We start from the raw sequence: 24,007 nt of genomic DNA on the forward strand, positions 1-24,007 counted from the left end.
TGATACTGTTGCGCACTGATTTTGGTTAGCAGCTACAGAAAATACACCAACTGAGGGTGCTGACGGTCTCAACTGACATGGTATCGCTTCTGTGGGTAAATTTGTTGTACAAGGCAGACTTGTCACTGTACTAAAGGGAATGTGCATACGAGGGGCATGATTGGGGCTGAGTGGTGGAAACATCATATTTGAGGGTACGTATGTTAACCTCGAAGCGTTTATAGCAGTACTGGTTATTGTATTTGTCAGGACGGCCGACTGCGCCGAAAGCTGGGGTACAATGTTTAGCGGAACTGATGTTATTCTGATAGTTGGGCTTGCTGACGTACTTGTAATCGTTTGTAGACTGAGATTGAGAGGGTTGACCGAAATTTTCTGTTTGGCCCCTTTAGATGTATGGCACGTACGACAGAACCAATCACGATGCACAACATCATGGTCAACTCTTACGCAGTCAAAATGATACCAGTCGTCACAATTATCACACTGGACCATTCGAGTGTTATCCTGATTAGAACATTTCTGGCAGTGATAGAGATGACCATCGGTGCTTTTATTCGTCGGTTGATTTTTTCCGGCTGCAGAAGCGGATCTCGTTTTTATTGGTGTTCGTCTAATCATTTTCGAACGAAATTAAACGTATTTTTTAATGTGGCGACCAACAAGAAACAAGACAACGATTCCGATTTTTTAACAGACAGTGTATAGCACAATGAAAACTCGAATCGAGTGCCCCTCTTGTTGCGCTACCATCTGACTCAATGCGTTGAACAAAGATGGCAGACACTGCTCTAACCAACGGCTTCAAATGGGTAGGGTGATAATAGAAACATGGCGCAAATAGGCTCATCACCCTAGTACCTATAATGAGTCCAGTAGTGATTTTTACTGAATCATAATCCAATTCTTTAGGTTATCCAATTACAGGTTAAGAAAAATATATAGGTTAACAAATTATATTGTTTGCATGTAGGTTATCAAATTCAAGTAGGACAATCAATATATCTAGGTTATTAAACTCAATAGGACACTTCAAACTAACTTACTTTGCATAAATTTCAATTCAATTTAGTATAGCTTTATTAATTAATAAATTTATACGCAAACTGCGAAACCTGATAGCCTCGTAACACGTTCCTCAGATGATCATTATTCTTTCTCCCATCATGATCTGTCAGAAATCTCTAACGGCCGCGGTCGTTAACTATAGGGTGATCGTCGAAGATCGTCTTGGTGAGTTGTGCCGACCGAGGGGTCGCGACATACGGCCTCTAGGAAAAGCAAGTATCGGACTAACATTCCTTCCCTTTCCTTTCGCGATCTACGTTCGGGCATGGCCAGCGCCACCAGAAGTTGCACATTGAAAGATGTTTCCCTATGCAACTTCCGCTAGTCCAGATCGATAACGGAGTAGCAACCAAGGGTGGTCGCACGCGCTCATGCTCAAGTAAGAAATCAACTCATCAGAATATAGTTAAACTAATACTGAACCACTAAATAATATTTATTCGTATAATTTATTCTGAATTCTGATCAAATTTTTCGTAACAACGACGAGCTTTTGGAAGCGAACATTTGTCGGAACTAAATGTGTCGCAGTGCAATTTATTTGATTGGTTATGAATATATAAGTTCCATCTCCATGTCACTATTAGCTGTATAAAATCGGTAATATGCTCGTAAATATTCCGTGCGATGAATAAAAAAAACTAATTATTTTCGAAATCAGATTTTTCTTCTATGTTTCTATTTAATTTAAAATTCGATTTAGTGTACATGTTTGAATCGAAAAATGTTTGTTATATCGAAGTATACCTGTATCAATTTCCATAATCTACTCATCAAGCCCGTTGCGAGAATATCTGAATTCGATTTTCTTTCCTATAGATGCATCCATTTTGCTGCCATTCTTTGCAGTGGATAGATCTTTTACGTGTCCTCAAAGACGACCTTGGTTGACCTATGACATCCGTTGAACTTCTTACTATATTGTGTATGATAACAGAAACCTCAAGGGATACACATAAAAAATAATCATCAACCTGTTACTTACTACAATTATAGATTTTTAGTTCTACATTTTAGAAAGATCCATAAACAACAACTTTATTCGACTTTGTATCATGACTCTATACGAGTATGTACCGCATCCATAACCGACTGAAAGATAGTGAACTGTTGACGCTTATAGAGCTCTAGACATTAACTCCAGGGACTTCTTGGAAAACCTGGTGCATATGTAAATATAACCATACATACCTGCCTATTTGAGCAAAAATAGTTTTAAGTTTAATAATCATGTAATTTTGTGGACTGTATTTACGAAGGAAATTCTATAAGACATCGCAAATAAGTGACCCTTTTTTGAATCTAATTCAATCGAGGAACCCCCAGTTTGATTTGTTAATGGAGGTTCCAATATACTTAAAGTAAATCGAAATTGTGTTGTCCCGTAGTACGTGCACTTGTATTGCCTGTGGTTCACTAACTTCACTGCTCCGCCGAAGTTAACAATCATGTTCTGCTTGTGCAATGGATAAGTAACAAAGTAGTAGACTGCCTATAATCGAAAGTCAGTTCCTTGTGGATAGGGAATCCCATAGAACATGGGACTGACTTGCGATTATGGGCAGTAGAGATAATAAATAAATAGTGACATTAAAAATGTCTTACTCCACTATCTGGGGCTAGGTGTCATTCTAAAATCTAAACTATCTCCCATGTAACGAAACTATGTAAGGTTTGCACGCTTATAACTCCGATATTACTAGATGGATTTTAATCATTCATACACCAACCGATTCAGAAACACCTAACTTAAATATTGGTAATAACTTAATATCTCCCCAATAAAAGTAGACTTTTGGAAATTGGTAAAATTAAAAAGTTCACGAAAAACGGGAAAATTACCATTCGTGAGGCAGATTTCTCAGACACAGTCGTCAAGAGAGGGCAGCTTAGTTGCTCAATGAAACACGAAAAGTCATAAATAGAAGCAACGCATGTCCGTTTAAATCGGTTGTTGCTCTTATCCCATACGAGCTACATCGTCTCCGGGCGATGCAATAAGCGCTATCGATTTTCGGTAACGTTGGCATTTGCACACACTCGCACCTAAGTGACTAAACCATATACGGTTAGTTTATAAATAGAGGTGACGCGCATACATTTGAATCAGTTTTTGTTCTTATGTCGAACGGGTAAGATCATGGCACTACAACAAGCGGTAGACGCTATGCATTTTCGGCAGCGGTGGCCGTGTGCGGATTTTTCGGGTAGCAGCACGGTGCCACAGAATGATTTGCAAAGTGGGTGGGCGGGGTGGTTTGGATTTAATTCAATACGGTGTGTGCTGCTTAAGAGTGTTGCGTTTGAAAAAAATATATTTATTTTTATGCATGCGTGTGCGTTGTAACTTGTTAATCCATGTTTACGGCGCTTTGTAGCTGCGTAGGGTAAAGAGCCTATTGGTTTTCATGTTTCATATTTCGGTTATATGTTTTTTATCAGTAAGGCATCTGACAACGTGCTTCTGTAGTTAGGGTTCGTCGCGGTGCGGATGTGGGCGGTAAATGGATTGTCCGCACCGCAACCGCAAGAAAATAATAAAACCGCACCGCTTACCGCAACCGCACTTTATTTACCGCACCGCACCGCGCGGTAATGCGGTAAATGCGGTAAATTTTTTATATTTTTAAAAATAGTGTTGAAAAATTGTACATTTGTATAACCATATATAATAAAATGTTATTCTTATTCACACGAAATTTAACATTAAGAGAATTCCTCAGAAAGTAATGCTTATGAAAAAAATCAACTTTTACAATTTCTATTATTAAAATTCCGTACATTTTAAGGCAAACATTATACATTCAAAAACGTTCTACTGCAGTAATAGGAAAGCTTTTATTTTAGCAACCCTTCAGTTAATTGAAAAATGTGAAATTAAAATGTAATTAGAAATGAAGTTGCAATTTTTTTTTCTTAAAATTTTCATATTTTCAATGTTTTTGACATATGAAAATGAAATGGATGATTTTCCTCTTTACGTTGTAAACCGCCTTTCATTCTTAAAGGAATTTCACAAAAAAAAATTCAAGTCGAAGCATCAGTACTTCTATATAGTAGCGCATATATTCCAATACAGTGAAATAAAAACATATTGTATTTCATCAATAAGAACGACGCCATATTTGACAAAAAAAATTGCTCTATACATTACATCTAATCAGGAGTCCGGTCTGAACCGGTACAGAATTATTGAACATTAGAAAACACTGCAAAAAATGTATGATTTGTAGCATACGGCAGAAATGATTTTTTCAAAATAGGGGGTTTTACGGACAAAATATCCCAAAACTCTAACTTCCGCATTCTTCAAGAAACAGATGTATGCTCATTCAAAAACTAAGATTGCTCCCTTTAAAAATGTATGTAGTGTAATTTTCTAAAGACTAGTTCAAAAGTTCTAGCATTTAATGAATTTTCCTCTAATATTTTCCCAAAGAGACAATGGCAAAAACTTCAATTGAAGTGAACGGGACTCAAACTATGTGGTATTTGGCAAAAAAGCTACAAAATAGTCTTAACTGAAAAATATTAGGACTTAATTTGGTAGAAAATTATAGTAAATTTGAATGGAAATACGCGAAAAAAGTTATGTAGCATACTTTTTGAGAAAGAGTCCAATAAAATTGACTGCAGAAAAATTCACATTGAATTTACACAGCAATCAAAGAAGATTGAAATACAATGTTTATGAACGAATGATAGAATAATCATCCTAATTTAGACCCCTCCTTATTGGACGCTTTCATACATTTGCATTTTTTACTGCCAATTACTCCAAATTCGTTTGATTTGATGAAGATAATTATATTCTTTGGGTTGTGTAAAAGTCCCAGAATAATTAGTTCATCTCTAATTCCTTTAAATTAGTCAAAATTCACAGTTGAAAAATTGATATCGAAAACGATTCATAATTCCACGATTTCCAACAGAAATCGAGAAAAGTGATGCACTTTTAAATTGTATTTAAGAGTAAAAATGTATTGTTTTTAAATGATCTAATAATTTTGTCTCTATTTGGATCTTGCATTTTATGTATTTGAAATGATTAGTTTGTGAAATTTTACTTAGAAGTATAAAATAACTGGTCCAAAATATGCCGTAAAAAATAGTGTCAAAATATTTCGGACATAGCTAGATTTTCTTTTGTTACAACAGTGTTCATCAATTTAGAATAATCGAAATTATCACTTTATCATTTTTTTGCGGTGCGGTTGCGGTAAAACCGCGCGGTAAATGCTCTTCCCCGCACCGCATCTGCGGGAAAAAAGTGTCTCACCGCACCGCAGATTTTGCGGTGCGGGTGCCGTAAATACCGCGCGGTTGCGGTAATTACCGCAACCGCGACGAACCCTATCTGTAGTTATTGCACTGTTCAGCAGCGTAGTATTTTATATAGGAGAGTACACTCAGGTTTTTTACGCGGATTTTGAAATTTACGCGGTTTTCATTAACGCGTTTTTTTTTAAATTTACGCGGTTTTCATTTACACGGCCTATATCCCCTGCGTGAAAAATCTGAGTGTAATTGCATCGGAAACAATCACATTCCCAGCAGAACTTCTTGTTTTCTAATTTCAAACACTTTTGTTTCGTACTGCACACAACGGAAAATTTTAAAACAGAACTTACCGTCCCAGCAGCAGTTTAAGCGGGTGTTCTTTTTCGATTCAAATTCAAGCCATGTCTTAAGCGTTACTGAACTTAAAATTGTTTTCACAGTTTATCCAGTCAGAATATCTGTCCTACTCTATGTATTTAAAACACAGTTCTAATTGCGTTTTAAAGTATACAACAAATAGAACGGTTGGGTATACTAATTTAAATTTTAAGATAAATCTGTTTTAAATTATGAAACAAACCGCTGTACTGAAGATATAATTATATCAGTCCTATTACCACATAAAACACCTATATAACATAAAACGCTGCAGAATTGGTTTAATAATACAATGTTTACACTACAGAGTTATAACACGTTTTAATAATTAGCAACAAGAAAAATGTCACCAAGATAGCATAAAAACCCGTTTTAACTGGTAGTGCGAACGTTGCATAACAATGTAATTTATCAAATAATTTCATTTTTTCCACCACTAATCGATCAAGAAATACTTAAACTTAAGATTGTTTACTTAAGTTCATTAGTACATTATTGAAAATTTAAATGAAATTTCATATTTCATGGAGAATCTGCATATTTCCGTTGGCGGGCGTGAGCTTCCTCATCACAGCTCTCAATATGGAACTTTTCTTTTGAATATATTTTCTGGACAGACCAGCCTATTTTTACTAGATGGATCAGCCAAATAATGCCAATCACCTAGTGAGATACTTGATTAATTAATAGATTACCGCTAAAAGACCTTCAATAAATTATGTTTTGATGGGGAGGGTATATAGCAAATTGTAACATATGAAAACAGGCGAGTGAACAAGAACGTGAGTCGATATGTGTGATAGATAAAATTCATTTGCACGCTCTTGAAAAAAGCTACATTTTTAATGTCACCGTGGTCGTTAGGGCATTGCAAAAAAAAATTTTTTTTGAATTCTCAAAGGCCCCCCCTCTCATATTGTGACAAATGTCAAAGTAAACTCAGATGCCAAATTTCACATCATTTGGACAATTTTAGACCCCCGCCCACTTCGCTTGAAATTTTTTGAAATTGGTACTATGGGAAAATATGGAGGAAAAATACATTAAATGCAATAACTTTTGAAGTAGCAATCAGAAAATTAAAATTTATACCTCTTTTGGAAGAAAATAATCTTAGTATTTGAATGGAGATATATTTGTTTCTAGAAAAATACGGGAAAGTGGGGTAGTGGGTCATTTTGGCCCCAAAATCCCCTATTTTTAATGATTTTTCTGCTCCGTGATGCAAATCATACATATTTTGTAGTTTTTCTAATGTGAAAAAATCTCAGAAATCGAACGGAACCCTTTTGACCTTAGTCCGAATACGAGAACTTGGGGTTATAGGGCTTTTTGTCAGTCATATTAAATTTTATCGTTTTCTCATGCATATATCTCTATTATTCTTCAATCAATTTTCATAAAATGTAACTTATTGAACGTGTAAAATTCTGAGGAATAAAAAAAAATTAAAAACGTTAAAGGTAAAATTCAGAAACATCAAACTTTTTGATATTTACTCTACAAATCTCATTTTTTTCATTATTTGTCCTAATACCTCAACTTCCCCTATTTTTCCAGGAATGAAACTTTTCTCATGTGATCCCTAAGCATATTTTACACTAAAAGTGGTAAATTAAATAAGAATTTTGTTGTTAAATGGAGTTAATATGTGCGATTTTATGATAAAAATGTGAAATCGACACTATATGTCAGATAATTTGATGTTTCTGAATTTTACCGGTAACGAATCTATTTTTGTTATAATCCTAAGGATTTTGCACGTTCAACAAGGTATAGTTTATTAAAATTGAGTGAAGAATAATAGAGATATATTCACGAGAAAATGATGAAGTTTAATATGAATGACAAAAGGCCATTTAACCCCAACTTCTCGTATTCGGACAAAGATCAAAAAGGATCCGATCGATTTTTGAGATTTTTAACATTAGAAAAACTACAAAATATGTATGATTTGCATAACGGAGCAGAAAAATCATTAAAAATAGGGGATTTTGGGGCCAAAATGACCCAGTACCCCACTTTCCCGTATTTTTTTAGAAACAAATATATCTCCATTCAAATATTAAGAATATTTCCTTCCAAAAGAGGTATAAATTTTAATTTTCTGATTGCTACTTCAAAAGTTATTGCATTTAATGTATTTTTCCTCCATATTTTCCCATAGTACCAATTTCAAAAAATTTCAAGCGAAGTGGGCGGGGGTCTAAAATTGTCCAAATGATGTGAAATTTGGCATCTGAGCTTACTTTGACATTTGTCACAATATGAGAGGGGGGGCCTTCGAGAATTCAAAAAAAAAAATTTTTTGCAATGCCCTAGTGGTCGTGTCCTGTACACAAACCTTTAATTTTTTGAAAAAGCAAAAGACAGCTCGTTGGTAGTGCTATCGAAGTTCGAAAAAACAAGTTGAATTAAAGACAAATATTGAAGGTTGGTGGAGTTATGGCCCATCCTCCGTAGCGAGTTTTTTTGGCAGAGGTTTGCGGTGAACGCTCAACTTAAAACAAAAAAGTTAAAAGATTATTGAAGAAAAATGTATTGTGATGTACTTGAACGGATCGGTTTTCCAATAAAAAATTGTTTTCCTGCCAAAAACACGTTAACCAAAAAAATGAGTTTTGTTGTGTTCAAAATTTTAAACAAAAATTCTTGGCAAAGAATCGAACATTTTTGGATGAAAAAGGAACCGTTCAGGTACACGAGAATGTAAATACAAACAATTCAAAAAAAAAATTATGTATATCGGATGAATAGTTTTTGCGATATCACGTTCACCGAAACGGTACTTTTCAACCCACTTAGTTCCGTGATAATGGCGTTTAAAGTTTTGTGTTAACTTCATACGCGGAAGAACCAGCGCGCTGCGAACGGCTGTAGTTTGAAATCTAGTGCTCCGATCTGGATTAAATTTCGCAGATATTTTCAAAAGTACATACTTTCAGAATATTCAATAATTTTTTTTCGATTTTTTTAATTTCCAACTTTGTATATAACCCCTTAATGGAGTGTTTTGAGTAGGTAGCATGAGCAAAAATATTTTATTTCGTAATAAAACGAAATTAGTGGCACCCCAAGTAACAAATTTAGTTTTATGGTACACTTGAAGATATCTTCAAAATTAGCTCCATAAAACCGAACATAAAACCAATTACTCTACAACACTGCTTCAAGACAACCATAAACCCCTCTTAAGACGAAAAAGGCCCATTCTTAAGATGGTTCTCAAGAGTATTTTCCAAGGTTTTCTTAAAACTTTTAGATCTTATCAATATATTCTTATAGTGGTATTCAAGAGCTGTTTAAAACTAATATAAGACTACCATAAGTCTTGATAGTTTTATGATATTCTTCAAGAACTCTTCTAGTGCGCTATGAAACTGCTTTGTTAGATAGAGAGGTTGGTGTATAGATGAAAAGAATAAGCTTGGGAAAAAATATATCCATCATATGATGTTCCCTTACCAAAATGGATACAAATAAAAAACGATAATATAAGTGGCCAGCTTTTTAAGCTCATGATTGAGAAAATTTGCATGCGATTGCCAGTTTTCCGATAATATGCAGTATAAAAGTGCGAAAAATTCAACGCGTTGTCAAACAATCTCTAAAACATTGATTTTGATAAAAATATTAAATCGTTTCGAAAATTCAATAGTATGTGTAATTGTTCATAATTGTCATATTTTGGATTAAACGCGTGCATAAACATTTTTCTAGTTCAGAAATGCATTTCAATCAGTGAGAATCAGTTCAGTATATGAAAAAAAAAGTTTTTATTTTGATTCTTATGCTAATGGCTACCATTTCGAAGCGGTCAAAATTATCCACGACGCCATTACTTGTCACTGGATTTAACTGAAACCGTCATAAGATCTTATTAAAACTAATTATTCTTGCTCAAGAGTAATAGGAGTTTTTCAAGATCGTGATAAATTCATTCTTATTTATGATAAACTTGAAGAAGAGCTGTTGGACTTGAATAAAACTAATAGGAATTTTTCAAGACAGAAAGGTTAGATGGAAGATCGCCATAAATCCAGTCTATTTAACATTGAAAATGCCAATGTTGAAATAAAAATGCCTATGATTAATGATTATGGTAATCACAATTCCGTCTATAAGTTTTTGATTTATTTCAACAACGCATGTTAAATAGAGCTATATGAACAACTAACATCTCGCTATATTAGCAGCACCTTCAAATCTGTAAAGTTAAATGATTAATTTATAATTATCGAGTTTGCTGTTTATACATGATTGAGTTACATGTCACGTCTTCTCCGTTGGGATACGTCACATATCCCGTCAGTCGTTACAGTTTGTTTCTTTATTATAGAACGCTCTTATGCAAGAGTATTTTCACTTCGTTTAAAGCTTTAAGAAGGTTTTATGGTAGCATTCATAAGATACGTTATGCTTCAACAAGAATGTCATAAAGCTATCTTTTGGTTTTAAGGAGGTTGGAAAGCGATGTCTTAAAAAGAGGCTCAAGATTCTCTTAAAACTGCTCATAAGACTAATTACTCTTATGAAAAATGTAGTTTTATGGATATTTCTTCAAGAGTTCTTGAAGCACTCTTAAACCCCGCCAAGCACATAAAACTAATTGCCCTTTTCATAAGCAATGTTAAAACCAGATTCACTATGTAATGCCTTGATAAAACTACCATAAAACCTAAATAAAACCAATTAGCATTTGGATTGTTACTTGGGACAGCAGGTTGAACCTTTTCCATCTAATGCACAAAAAAAGTATTCCCAAATTCGTGAATAAAGTGCCATGAATTCGGGAACAATCACGTTTTAACGTTATCGAAACAGGACCATGATAAAATATCACGTTTTTCGCAATAATGTTTAATTTTTCTTCCGTAACGCCTGGATAACGCCTATATTTCTGAAAAAAAATTTCCTTCGTCAATATAAATCATGCTTCCTGCTATGTTATTACGAAATACGTGATTTTGTCCATGAACTATTTCACGAAACTCGAAATATTATTCATGGACCCATCTCTGCCTCATGAACTAGTTCCCGATTCATGATTTATAATTCCTGCTCGTGAAATTGTTCACAAATTTTTGTGATGCAACCTTTCATGCAATTTTATTCATAGTCGAACCTGAACTATTTCACGAAACTTGTAAAATTATTCACAGGCTTACGAAATATTTGACACAATGTGCGTTTTAGTGCATGGTTGCACGTAAACTATTTCACGAAATTCAGAATATTATTCATGGATTCATGAACTAGTTCACATATTATGCAATATAGGACATGATAGCACGTGAACTATTTCACTAAACTAACAATATTACGTTACATTGCGTTGCGTAAGCACGGTATACTTCGTAGATTGCAGATTGATGACTCTCATTTCCAGCCAGACTGCTTGAGGAGCATTGTTTGGGAATAACAATTGATCCAGTCCAAGCGAGAGCTTCGCCTGAGAGCCACCATTGCGGGCCACGACTATCTTTACCGTAACTTGGGTTGAGAAAGGAAGTGTTGATGTGTTACTTACTTAACGGAAGGCCCCGACTCAGTGACACTCCCATAAGTACCACAGATTGGGTAGTGGGTGGGTTGTTAGTCAGGATTCGCTTCAAGCAAGCGATGCGACTGAGACTATATTTTCGTGCATGTTTGAATAGTTTATTGACTGTAGGATACGTAAATCTTCTAGACGTTTAAACTCTGGCTAATCGTTTATTGAGATTGTTTCATCGAAAACAACTTGAACTCCGGACAGCCGGCTGTCGGGTGTGTTGTCGACAATGTAAAATGGACCGTAAACAATGAGTTTAAAAGTGGGATGGTGGAACATTCAAAAATTATGTCACGCAAAGATTACCCACTACTAACTAACTCTCTGTCATATTACCACGTTATTTTTCCCCTTGGTCTAATACGAATCAAATTCTTTTAGTTTTTCCTTCATTTTGTAGTGGCACTTTTATGCCGCTACTCGCAAAAGTGTTCATGTTCTATGGAATTTCCTATATACATGGCGCAATCGTGCGTAAAACGGCCGATTACGTCAAAGCACATGACGTGCTCCCCTCCCATTTATGTCACAATTAGTCATATCTCTTCCTCCTAATAGCGTGGCAGAATTCATAAATGGTCCTTATTGGTATAATCACAAGCATATTGAGATCCCGTAACTTGAAATTTGCCACCTCGTTCGAGTAAACGTTCCGATATTACAATGAAGACGCGAAACAGAAAAAATATAAATGCTGCGTTCCTAAACGATATTAACATAATGCACGAATCAAACACCCGCCGTTTCCAAATAGTACGTACTTATTCTTAGCTCAGTATAATTGACTGATGAGTTAATGGATTAAAAGTAAAGCATTAAATATGACCATAAAACATTTGTTCCTCGTGCTGAAATTATTGCCATAAATTGGTAATTGGATTTGAATTGATCTTTCGAATTGTCAATTCTCCACCCTCATACATAATTCAAAAGCCCTTCACTCAGACAAGACCATGCGTATTTCCCACCCGCATTAAAGACCCAGTGGATTCGTTTCCTAGTTGGTCAAATAAACACTAAACAAACAAATAAATTAGTTTGTTCAGTCTAAAGCTCGATTGAGATCAACCGGCGGATACGTGTTTCATTACAATGACATCAAATGAAAGTACATTTAAAATTACATGCGACAAAATATATACAATTCAGAATACAACGAAATGAAGATTGCTTAATTTTTTGCATTTAAAAAAAGATCAGAAAAAATTAGTTGCATAACCAAGGTGGTTCATTTTCAAAGATAGCTCTGCTGATGAATCACTGTATAAAAATTGGTGATAAGGGACGCGGACGAAAATAGCTGACCACCGCCTATTTCACTAAACTAACAATATTATTCACGGATTCACGAACTAGTTCACATATTGTGCATTTTAGTACATGGTAGCACGAAAACAATTTGACAAAAAGTCATGGATTCACTTAGTGCATGGGCGCCCGTGAACTATTTCACGAAACTCGGAATATTATTCATGGATTCGCGCACTAGTTCACATATTGTGCAATTTGGTGCATGGTTGCAAGTTAACTATTGCACGAGACTCGGAATTTCATTTTTGAATTCACGAACTGGTTCACGTATTATGCAATTTAGGGCATGGTCGCACGTGAACTATTTAATGAAACACTAAATATTATTCATCAATTTAGTTTATGGTCGCACGTAAACTATTTATCGAAACTCGGAATATTATTCATGGATTCACGAGCTAGTTCACATATTATGCAATTTAGGGCATGGTGCACGTGAACTATTTCACGAAACTCGAAATACTATTCACGGATTCACGAACTAGTTCACAATATATTCAAGTAGTTCCTGATTCATAATTCATCATTCGTTCTCGTAAAATAGATCTCAAAATCATAGTATATCTCCGATCGATTCCACTTACATAATCCAGTTCACGTATTATGCAATTTTGCGAATGGTGCTGCTATTAGCACCTGAACTAATTCACGATACTAACTGTAAAAGTCTGATCGTAAATTCATGAACACCATATCACGATAACGTTGAGATAAATAACGGAAATCTTGACTAAGTTTTTTTTTTTTATTTCGATTATAGACGTTTTGACCTTAAGGTCATTCGCCTCTTCGTGTTAGAAAAATCTCTTATGAAAAATTTCTAATCCTATGTGTGGGGTCGGGACTCAAACCCAGGTGCGCTGCGTACAAGGCAATCGATTTACCAACTACGCTACGCCCACCCCTTTTGACTAAGTTCCTGAAATCATGAATATGAGCCACGCTGATTATCTCGTGATTAAGATATTACGATAACGTAATATTAAATTACGTAAATCTTGACTACGAGTAACTGAGTTCGCGGGACTTGAATCCTTATGGAATCATGAACTCGCTTCTTAATCAATAATGCAGTATAAGCATTCAGAATTCAAACCAAACATTTGAGGGTAACGCCATATATTTTTGGTGTGAGCTAGTTTTGTGAAAACATAAATCACGAATTCGAAGTTTCAGAGTGATGATTTCAGGAACTTGGTCACGATTTCCGTAAATCGTTCAGTTCATGAAATTGTGATTTTTTGTTCATAAATTTATGAGGCATTTTTTTCGTGTGCTATAGGAATTTAGTTGAAGAATGAAAAATACGATATCTACTCGATTTGAAGAAAAATAAATGTATCAACAATGATCAAACTTCCCTCTTTTACAGCACGCACTTAGCAAAATGCTTCTGCCACGATAATCAAATGCATCTTTTTCCCATCTCCTTCATCAACCAATCAGCCTAGTTGATGCTAAGAATATAGTGCCAGCGGCTACATAATGTTGCCATTTTATCCTAAACCCTTTCCGATAAACTACATTTTCCTCGCTTCATAATGATTACGACGAATTGGGAGGAGGCTTTTACTCGTTTCGCAATCGAACCGAAAGTAGGCCAATCGGAAGCCGTGCCATTGCTAACTACTGGGGCTGCCAACAACAGAGCAGCAGAATGCAATTTTCAGTCAATTTCCTGTGTAGTTTTACTAATTGGAAGGCGAGACATGAAATGAATGTTAAAAAAAGGAGTGATAATTAAATGGCACTATAGAGGCGTTGAGGCTTAAATTGAAAGCTAAAGAATGATTGCAGGAATAGATTTTAGAAATGCTTTTTGTGTGCTTAGATAATTGTAAAGTGGCATGATTTGGAATTGAAAAGAATCTCGACGATGTGTTGTCTGTGAAAAAATGCGCTACATTCCTAAGTGAATAAAATAAAAATGTATACCATATGAAGAATAAAAGAATATTTTTCCAGTTTCGAACCATTGGCATAAGTCTACTTGGAAACCTTTCAGATTCAAGATTGGCCGATTAAGAACTCGGCGCGGTAACGCACTACAGATTCTACCTTTCACGAAGCCAGTTCAGTGGCAGCCGCTCGCAACACACAATCGATACGTCTGCTGTAGTGTAGCAGTTTAGATTACAATCGCAAGCTTCAACCGTAAGAAAGTCCCCCCTGGAATATAGGAACATTGCACTGGAAGCTGTACACTTTTCCCGTAGAAGCATCCGGTAAGTGTTTCCGAAGCACACAATTCTTTCCGAACGAACCCTGAACGTAGGTAGGTAGGTAGTAGTTTGCTTTTCCCGATATCGGATGCTGAAGCAGCAATAGGCGCTAGTCCGTTATCGCTGATTATATGTTGATTGTACCGTGCATTAACTTGCGATTGGATGTTGTGTGCTTTTGGGGGTTGGCTGTTGAAGTGGATTCGGTGTATAAAGTTGCATCTTCGCCGACAACACGTTCAGCTTTTCGTCGTTCGTATGCACAATTTAACCAGTTTGCTTGTTGTTGCTCAGACAATTCGATACTTCTATTCATTGGCTCGTGTGGCAAATGCGGTTTACAACCAATTTAATCAAAGTTTTCGCTAGCAAATGGAACCAGCTTGAATGCCGTAAGGAAAAATTGACTATTTTGGGCTTTCATGTAATGTTATACGGCCCAACAGTGCAATTGAACGACGAAGCGTATTCACGATTTGTGAAAGAAACTTTGTAACTGCAGTTTGGATGCTTGAAATATGCTAGGAAGTGAACGATTTTATCGACCTAGATTCCAACCCGGCACAGTAGGTACGAACTGGTGATGCAATGAACCACCGCACGTATGGATGTAAAGTGCAGCTTGGGTGAATGAAGGAGGAAAGTGTTCGGCACATTACATCCAGAGTCGATTTAAAGCGACGATGAATTCAATCAGAATTCCTTCGGCTAACGGATCTCGTAGGTGAGGTTTGAGTTTTGCCTTTCTGACATACTGTTGAGAGGTGTTCGGAAATACTCTATCTACTGTATGAATCGAACCGAATTCGGGATACGATAGAAGAGCCTTATAGTTTCAGTTCAATTATCATCACTAGACCAGTCCTTATCCGTCTATTGCTCAATTTAGTGCTAACTGGAATTATTTTCCATTTGATGAAATATTTTGATCGAATCGGGTACCATGCATGGACCTGTCTAACAAGGTACTACAACGATGCAGACATTGTAGGAGAGATTACAAGAAGTGATATATTTTTTTGCTCAATTAATGCAACTAATGATTGTCTATGTCTGGAGAAGCAACTTTAATGCAATAAATCTCGGAAATATTAGCTTTCATAATGTTATTGACACTAACGAGTTGATATGTAGGCCGAATAAAAAATAATTTAGGGATATTTTACCAATTTTCTAATAGAAGATAGAAAACTAATGTATCGATACATACGATACGATTCCTATGTTCCAATTCTGTGGTCAGCAGCAGAGTTAAAAATAATCGAAGCTCTTTGTTGACGGCTGAAAATGAACCTGATGCGACTCGCGGTGAATAGAAAAAATATTCATTCAAATATCCATGTTATTCATTCAGTTGAATATCGTCCAATATATTCATTTCGTTATTTATCTAGGAAAATGTTTTCAAATGCTGGTAAAGCATATGAAACAACAATCATCATCCCTTACATTGTGCCAGGGACTACTTTGATGCGTTTGATTCGTTCCTGCACGGGCGCTTCGTGTAATAATCGGAGACGAATGAAAATCTGCATGGATGAATGGGCGGTTTGTTCGTTTGACGTTTTCAGCTGCGTTACTGAATATTGAAAATGAGTTTGGCTGAATATGATCAATTTTCATTCAATGAATTTGAATATTTTTAAGTCTGGTCAGCAGTGCCGGCTTCGGCGATAAACATGATGATAAGTTTTGTTCTATCGACGAACATGCAGTAGACTTGGGTGGAACGCACACCTCCTACCGGCTGAAGGCAAATGATTCTTTACATTTTCTTACGATCATGACCATATGAGGCTGCCTAGTCCTAGTACACTGAAACCTCCATTTACGAACCAAACCGGGGGTTCGTAAATTGAATTAGTTCGTAAAAAAAGTGTTCGTTATTTGGGATTTAGTTCGTAAAAAAGTTTGCTTCACATTCTTATTAATATTCGTTGGTTGAGCAATATTCTCGATAACCCTGACAATATGGGTATTTTTGGAACGGACTTGATAAGTAGATGCTGAAAATGAACAATTGGAAACTTTTCCAAGTTCGATATGACGATTGCCTGTTGAGCATTATTCTTGATAACGAACAATATGGGCTCTATTTCCGTCATGCACTCGTCAACCCCATTCCGAAAATACCCATATTGTTGTGGTTATAGAGAATTTATCTAAACCGGAACTCGCCATCTTGGATTCCAAAATGGCTCAAGACATCGATTTCCGTCATGCACTCGTCAACCCCATTCAGAAAATATCGAACTCATATTAATGTCAATTAACTAAGATTACATAAGTATATAACTTCATGCTGTAATGTACGAACTAAAACTTTCCAAAAAGAGTTCGTTATTTCGAATTTAGTTCGTAAAAAAAGTTACGTAAATCGAATATTACGTAAAAAAAGAGTTCGTAAATGGAGGTTTCAGTATATTCCGTTCAAGGTTCATAAGTTTAATTCACTCTAGAATATCTATCCGTCTTTCAATTTCATTGCTTTCGTTTTTCTTAGGCGTAAATTTGCCAACAATTGCCAACAAAATCGATATAGTAGAACCTTTTGGCAATTAAAATATAGTAACGCAGTAGGGGAACGTGGGAAGACTTGACCAAGCGCAAAATTCTATTATTAGCTATGACGTGTTCTATTAGATTCCTAAAAATGTTTCAAAAATATTTTTATACCCCTTAAGGTAATTTTGAAAGTTTGGAATGAGAAATACTTTCCTTATAGATAATGTTCCGTATTTAATAAATTTGTGTTAAATTATGTAATTTTAATGTTAAACACGTCACAAAAAAATCCCACCTCCAACATAAGTCTATATCTTTTAGTACCAGTAAACAAAGTTACCAGTAATATGGCTGATTTCGTGACGTATTAACAAGCAATGTAAGCAGTACAGTTAATCCTTAAAAGGAAATGCATCAAAAAATCGAAATTTATAAAATGCAAACCTTTTATATTTTTTACTGGTACTTAAGGATCTCGAAAATATGTAATAATATGAAGACAGCATGTTTTATGTCTTAATTAATTGTTTTGATTTTACAAAATTCTCTTTGGTCAATTCTCCCCAGGCCTTGGTCAAGTCTCCCCATGAGGGGGGACTTGACTAAAAAAAATTCATCCCTGCAAAACTTTTATAACTTTGGAATAAGTAAACCAAAAATTCTACAAAAAATCATGAATATGCGCAATACTGCTGCGAATTACGTTTAAATGAGTTTTAAAGGATTGAAAAGGTGTTTAGACATTTACGTACGTTTAACTGAAAACCTGGTCAAGTCTCCCCATGTTCCCCTACTATGCTATGTTAGGGACCATCCATAAATGACGTAGCACAATATGGAGGAGGGGGGAGTTTTGTATTTTGTGATGATGTGTGACGACAGGAGGATAGGGGGTCATGTCCTGCTATTTAGCTTTTTTAAAGGGAATAGAGACAAGGAAGGGGGAGGGGGCAGGGTTTCCGTCAAGCTACGTAATTACCAGCGAGTGGGGGGGGGGGGTATTTAGAAGTTTGTGACAAAATGTTACGATGGGGGAGGGGGGTGTTAAAAATCACTCAAAAAATGCTACATCATTTATGGGTGATCCCTTACTATAGTTTGGCGTTTTTAACGAGATTAATGAATTTAGTAATCAACACTAGAGAAACTCAGGAAGGACAAAATAATTAAATATGGCTCGGTAAAATAGTCAGGCGCGGGGGGGGGGTCAATTTCTATATCTAGCTATCAGAGACGGGGAAGAGAGAGCGGACCATGATGACAGGGAGCAAAAAATATTAACTCTCAGTTTCAGGCAAGCGGGAGTTCGATGGCATCGATTACAGACTCTAGTGGCATTCATCATACCACCGAGGGGTCCTTTTCGAACCTCCAGACGATTTCGTAATAGAGGAACTGTGGGTAAGACTTACAGGTGGGGTAAGACGGACACATGGTTATATCAGGTATATAACTTTAAAATTCAATTGTATTATATGTGTACCCTCTCATTATGGATATTTATGAATTATGAAACATTCAGTAGGCCTTCAATACTGTGTAACGCGTACAATTTAAGCAAACATTGATAACTAGTAGCGCATCTTCGCGCGGATGTAATTTTCAAGTCTCTGATTCTCAGGTTTATCGAAAAAAAATCTATTTTCTCGCGGATTTTTTCTTTTATTTCGATAATGTAACTCTTAAATGACATCTTCGTGAAAAATAACAGTTAAGTTGATATACGAGTAAATAAGTGCACACGTTTAAAAAATAAGTGTACTAGTGGGGCAAGACGGACAGTCTTGATTGATTCCATTGATTCATCCTTATAGGAATGTCTCGCGTACAGACACGAAAATCTCATGATCAAACCTAGAGAACCGTCCAGCTGGCTAGAAATTTATCAGCTTTCAGTTTCAGGAAGAATTATGTACTGGGACACCGGGTGGTTCTTCTCGAATCGGCAGGGGATCCTCCAGACGATTTCGTTGTACGGCTCAGATGCGGATCGGAAACACTTCGAGTTGCGCGTGTGATGTTTGTGCTGTAGGTTCGACAGAGATGTTTTGTGTCGCTTTGGAGTGAAGTCAAACGATCGTGGGTGTATGGTACAGCCGGCAGAGCGCACTTCTGAGAATGATAATAACAATAAATAGGTCAGTTAAATCTGTATATTGATGGTTTTGAAGAAGGTGTATACGAGGGACATATAGAGGAAATCGCGGCTTGCCATAACATCTCGAACTGGGACGTTGGGTGGTTTTCCCCGGCCCAGAGGATATCCATTGGCCAAGACCTGGCGGAACTGTACTCGGTGCACTCACAGACAATGTGCTCTATATCGTGATAGCCATCGCCACAAGCCCATTACGCCAGAGATGTGCATCCAGCGTGTAATTGTTTGCCATGAGTCAGGACATCACACGAATGAAGACACGACACACATCTATCACCTTGAACCAAGGTTTCGTCAATATCTTAGGGACTATCGAATGTAGCACCCTTCCTAGCTCCCCACTACTCCACGAGGTTTGCCAACTTTCGAGTAATACTGAAAAATTCACTGAAGCAAATTGATCTTTCATAAGCGTTACCTTCTAGGGCATCCACCTTAGCTAAGGAGTCCGCCTTCTCATTGCCCGGAATGGAGCAATGAGAAGAGACCCACACGAAGGTAATCTGGAATGATTTGCCAGATAAAGAATTCCCGTATTTTCCCCAAAAAATATGACGAGTTCTTTCCATGTTGTCCAGACAAACCTTCTTTGCGAAACCGAACATCCAACGGCTTGAATTTTCTCAGGTTGGTAGTGTTTCGGTATCGTATCTGCCAGGCATGTCCCGAAGAGTGCCAATCGATGTTTCTCTCGTTAGTCCGTCAACGAATCGGTGCCAGTAACTACCCTTCTTGGTTTTCATCAAACTCTTCATTCGCGTTTCTAACGTCGCGTATTGTCGATAGCTAGCGGGTAACCCGTCGTTCCGGAAGGTCTTATACGCGGCGGTCTACTTTGCGTACAAGTCTGAGCACTCTTTGTCTCACCACGGATTGGGAGGACGTTTTTGTATGGTTACGCCGGGTACCGGTACCGAGAATCAAGCCAGCCAAAAAGCTGTACTCTTCCTCCAGAATAAAAGTTCTTGAGTAGATTCGATGTTGTCGGATATCGCGGCAGCATAGCTCTTCCAATCGCCAGTGAAAATACTTGAGAGCAAACGCGGCTGAGATAAGCGGTTTCTAAAGTGGTCAACCCCGTACTCGCATGTCAAACTCTCATCGTTGACCACGCCTTCCGTCTTTACCCTTACCGCTGGAATATATACGTTGTAATCCCGTGTTAAGTCCTCACAGCAAGCAATATCTGGCTAGTTGGCTAGTAATACCCTTATCTTATCCGAGCGGACCTTCGAATTTTCGGTCACAGCCGAGACCATAAATGGAGCAGTTGAGAGTTCTGGGTAGCATCTGGAACAAGGTGGCCTTAGGAGTTCAACTCGATTAAATTTCCATTTGACTATCCGGAGAGGGAACCAAAACCTTGAGAATAAGGCACAAAGCAACACCGACACAAGCGTCTAATCGCACACTGCATAGAAACAGAGACACAACCGAACTGATTGAGGGTATGTCGACAACTGGGAATGTATTGATATTTTGTGCCATGTAATCGAAGTACAAGGACATAATCGGGTGTGGGAATTGAGCTCGACAAGCCTCTCGAAATTTGCAATTACTAACGCCCGCCAACCCTTCTATACTCAACGTATGGGTTGAGTACATCCAACCCAAAGCAATACGCAAACTACAAAACTGGTTTCGTTCCATGATGAAGTGTATGTTCGCAGCGGAGCGAACACTCGTACTCTATCACTGCCAATGTCGTTGTTGGATACAGCCTGATCAGGTCACTTGAGTGGGCACCGCTGCATGTTCCGGTTATTGTCCGGAGAAAATTGGTGCTTTGTTGGCATTTTTGTTTCAGATGCCTAATGTGCAGCCAAATTGTCCATCCTTCGTCAGGATATTCATCAACGTCATTCGCGTAAAAATTGTAGAAAAACGGCTTTAGACCATTCGTGATGTCAATAAATCACCATGCGAGAAAATTCGTTTTTTTCAGACAACAAGTTTAGCAAAAAGTTGTTTTGAGTCGGTGAAAGACCATGCTTGTGCAGCTTTTCAGAAAGAATGTTAATATAAACTGAATGAAAAGCCTCCTTAATATCCAAGAAAACTGATGCCATCTGCTCTTTGTTTGCAAAGACTATTTGTATTTCTGTTGAGAGCAATTCAAGACAATAGTTCGTCTCTTTACCTTTACGGAAGCCAAATTGTGCATCTGACAGTTAGCCATTTGCTTCGACCTAACTGTCGATGCGGAACAAAATCATTTTCTTGGACAACTTGCAGATACAGGACAGCATTGAAATCGGTCGATAGGAGTTGTGATCGGAGGCTTTTCCTGGTTTTTGGATGGCGATGATCTCCCTTTGCTCCCAGTCATGAGAAACAATATTATCATCAAGAAACTTTAAATAACTTAAACAAGCGTCTGGCAGATTCTTTAACAAGTTGAATTTAATTATGTTTGGCCATGCGGCTTTATTATTGCATGATAAAAGAGCAAATGAGAACTCCACTATTGTAAACGGTGTTTCGTTCGAGTTATCGTGAGGGGACGCGGCGACGTAGATCTTCTGTGGCGGACAAACCTTCTTAGCGAAATCGAATATCCAACTGTTTGAATATTTCACGCTCTCGTTGGTACTGTTTCGGCTTTTCATACGGCGGCCGTGCTCCAAGGAGTGCTCATCGATGATTTTCTCGTTAGCCCGTCAATGAACCGGCGCCAGAAACTGCGTTTCTTGGTTTTCATCAAACTCTTCATTCGCGTTTCTAACGTCGCGTATTGTCGATAGCATTGATCTTCTCCTTCATCATCATCATCATCATGTCTGTAACAATTTTCTTTCGTATAACCAATCAGTTGAATCAAATGCAATAAAGCATCCGGCTCCTCTTGAAGAATGAAAAGTTTTAAAGTAATTGTACGAGATCGCCTTGCTTTAAAAAGAAAGAAAAAACAAAAATAAATAACGGAAGCCTTCACATAACAACAGAGACGGCAACAGATGCGATATTAGTATTGCGATGCCGTTCGAATAATGTCCTCCCCAGTCACCCACAACCGGAGGCTACAAAACAGGCAAACAGTGAGTGGAATGATACATGAAATGGAAAGCTTTTAACATTCGACGTCGTCCCCGTCCGGAGGCATCCATTCAGGAAGCAAGACGAAGCATGCTTCAAGTATTTATACACTTCTAGGGAACCAGACATTTTTCTCCCATTCGTTCTGGGGTTTGTGTTCCTCTCTGTGTCCCTGTTTTTCAACTACAACCTACACCCGGTCCGAAAGTGGTCTCCGGGCTGTACCGGGCTGTACCGTCACTCCATTAGTCACCTTTTTCCCTACACATTTTCATCGTGTTTATTCTTATTTGGGTGGGGTCGTCCGTTCAGCCGTAGTTGCCCCGTAGTTGCTGCAGGCCAATACCCAGTGTCACTGTTGATGCCACTTGGAGCAGGGTACTTGTCACGGGCGGTGATGGGTATAAATACATGTGTTCACGAATGGTTTCCGACATGTGTCTTCTGACAAGTCGTAATAAATAAAATCACTGCAGCTTTGGGAAAGAAAGTGTGCGAAAGGATCTTGGCTCGCTCGGTCCAGTGCAGTGAGTTGGTAAGTGTATCGTTGTAGAATTGTTGCACAGCGGCAGGGGATACACTTATCTGGGGAATTATATTCGAAAGTGTGAATTATTGCACTAAGGTGGCCTGCATGAAGTTGACAAATATTTGAAGATGAACCAGCCTATGAAAACGACTTCAAAATAGTCCTTTATTTCACTAGAAAAATGAGTGTTGATTTATGTTTGGATTAAATTAGGCAAATAAAGATCAACTCAGTTAAAAGATGCTTGACACTTTCTCGATCACAACAATTTAGCCACGTGAGGACCATATAATCGAGCATACAGGGACTTCCGACCCAGTTGGGAATCAAACCCGGATGTAAGGAAGTGTCCTACGATCTACACAATGCCGACTTCCTATTCATATATCTTATTAACAATTTTTCAGCGCTAGGGCACTATTTTATTCGCTATTTCTCATGGAACAAAAAATACGAAACTTTCAGATATTAAAAGCTCCAGCCACTCTTCCAACACCTGTTAGTGCAACAGTTTCGTGCATTGAAGATAAGCAAATCTCGTTTTCAATGAATACCTTCACCATTACCACCGATTTAATTTGCACCAGTTTTAATTCCATTTAAATGAGCAATAATTTAAATTGCATTTTACTCCGCATAAATTGGAAGCGACGACGGCCGGCATGCATAACGGATGAGGGTATTGGCCACAAAAGAAATCGTCATCATTTGCATCTTCCTGCATCTTCACTGGACCCACCAGAGTGCCCGGGACTAGACTTGACTCGGCTTTTGACGGGATGATGAAGACGAAGCCGTCAAGATGGGACAGCAAGAATTTTCCCCTACCCCGTTCGTTCCATGGCCAGCGTCCCATGGGCCCGCTCAGGAAGAAAAATCTGTGTCGGCAAGATGAAAATTGCGAGGATAAATTAAATTTTGCCATCATCATCATCATTATCATCATCCTATCGTGATCATCACCG

The 24,007-nt window shown here is 37.4% G+C and overlaps 1 protein-coding gene across 1 annotated transcript in view; it reads right to left on the reverse strand.

The window, feature by feature from the left end:
- LOC131684666 (connectin) overlaps positions 1 to 24,007 on the reverse strand; it is a 698,123-nt gene that overhangs the window by 523,422 nt on the left and 150,694 nt on the right. The gene's annotated exons all lie outside the window — the stretch shown is intronic.

Source organism: Topomyia yanbarensis, chromosome 2 (genome assembly GCF_030247195.1).
Source record: "Topomyia yanbarensis strain Yona2022 chromosome 2, ASM3024719v1, whole genome shotgun sequence".
NCBI lineage: Eukaryota > Metazoa > Arthropoda > Insecta > Diptera > Culicidae > Topomyia > Topomyia yanbarensis.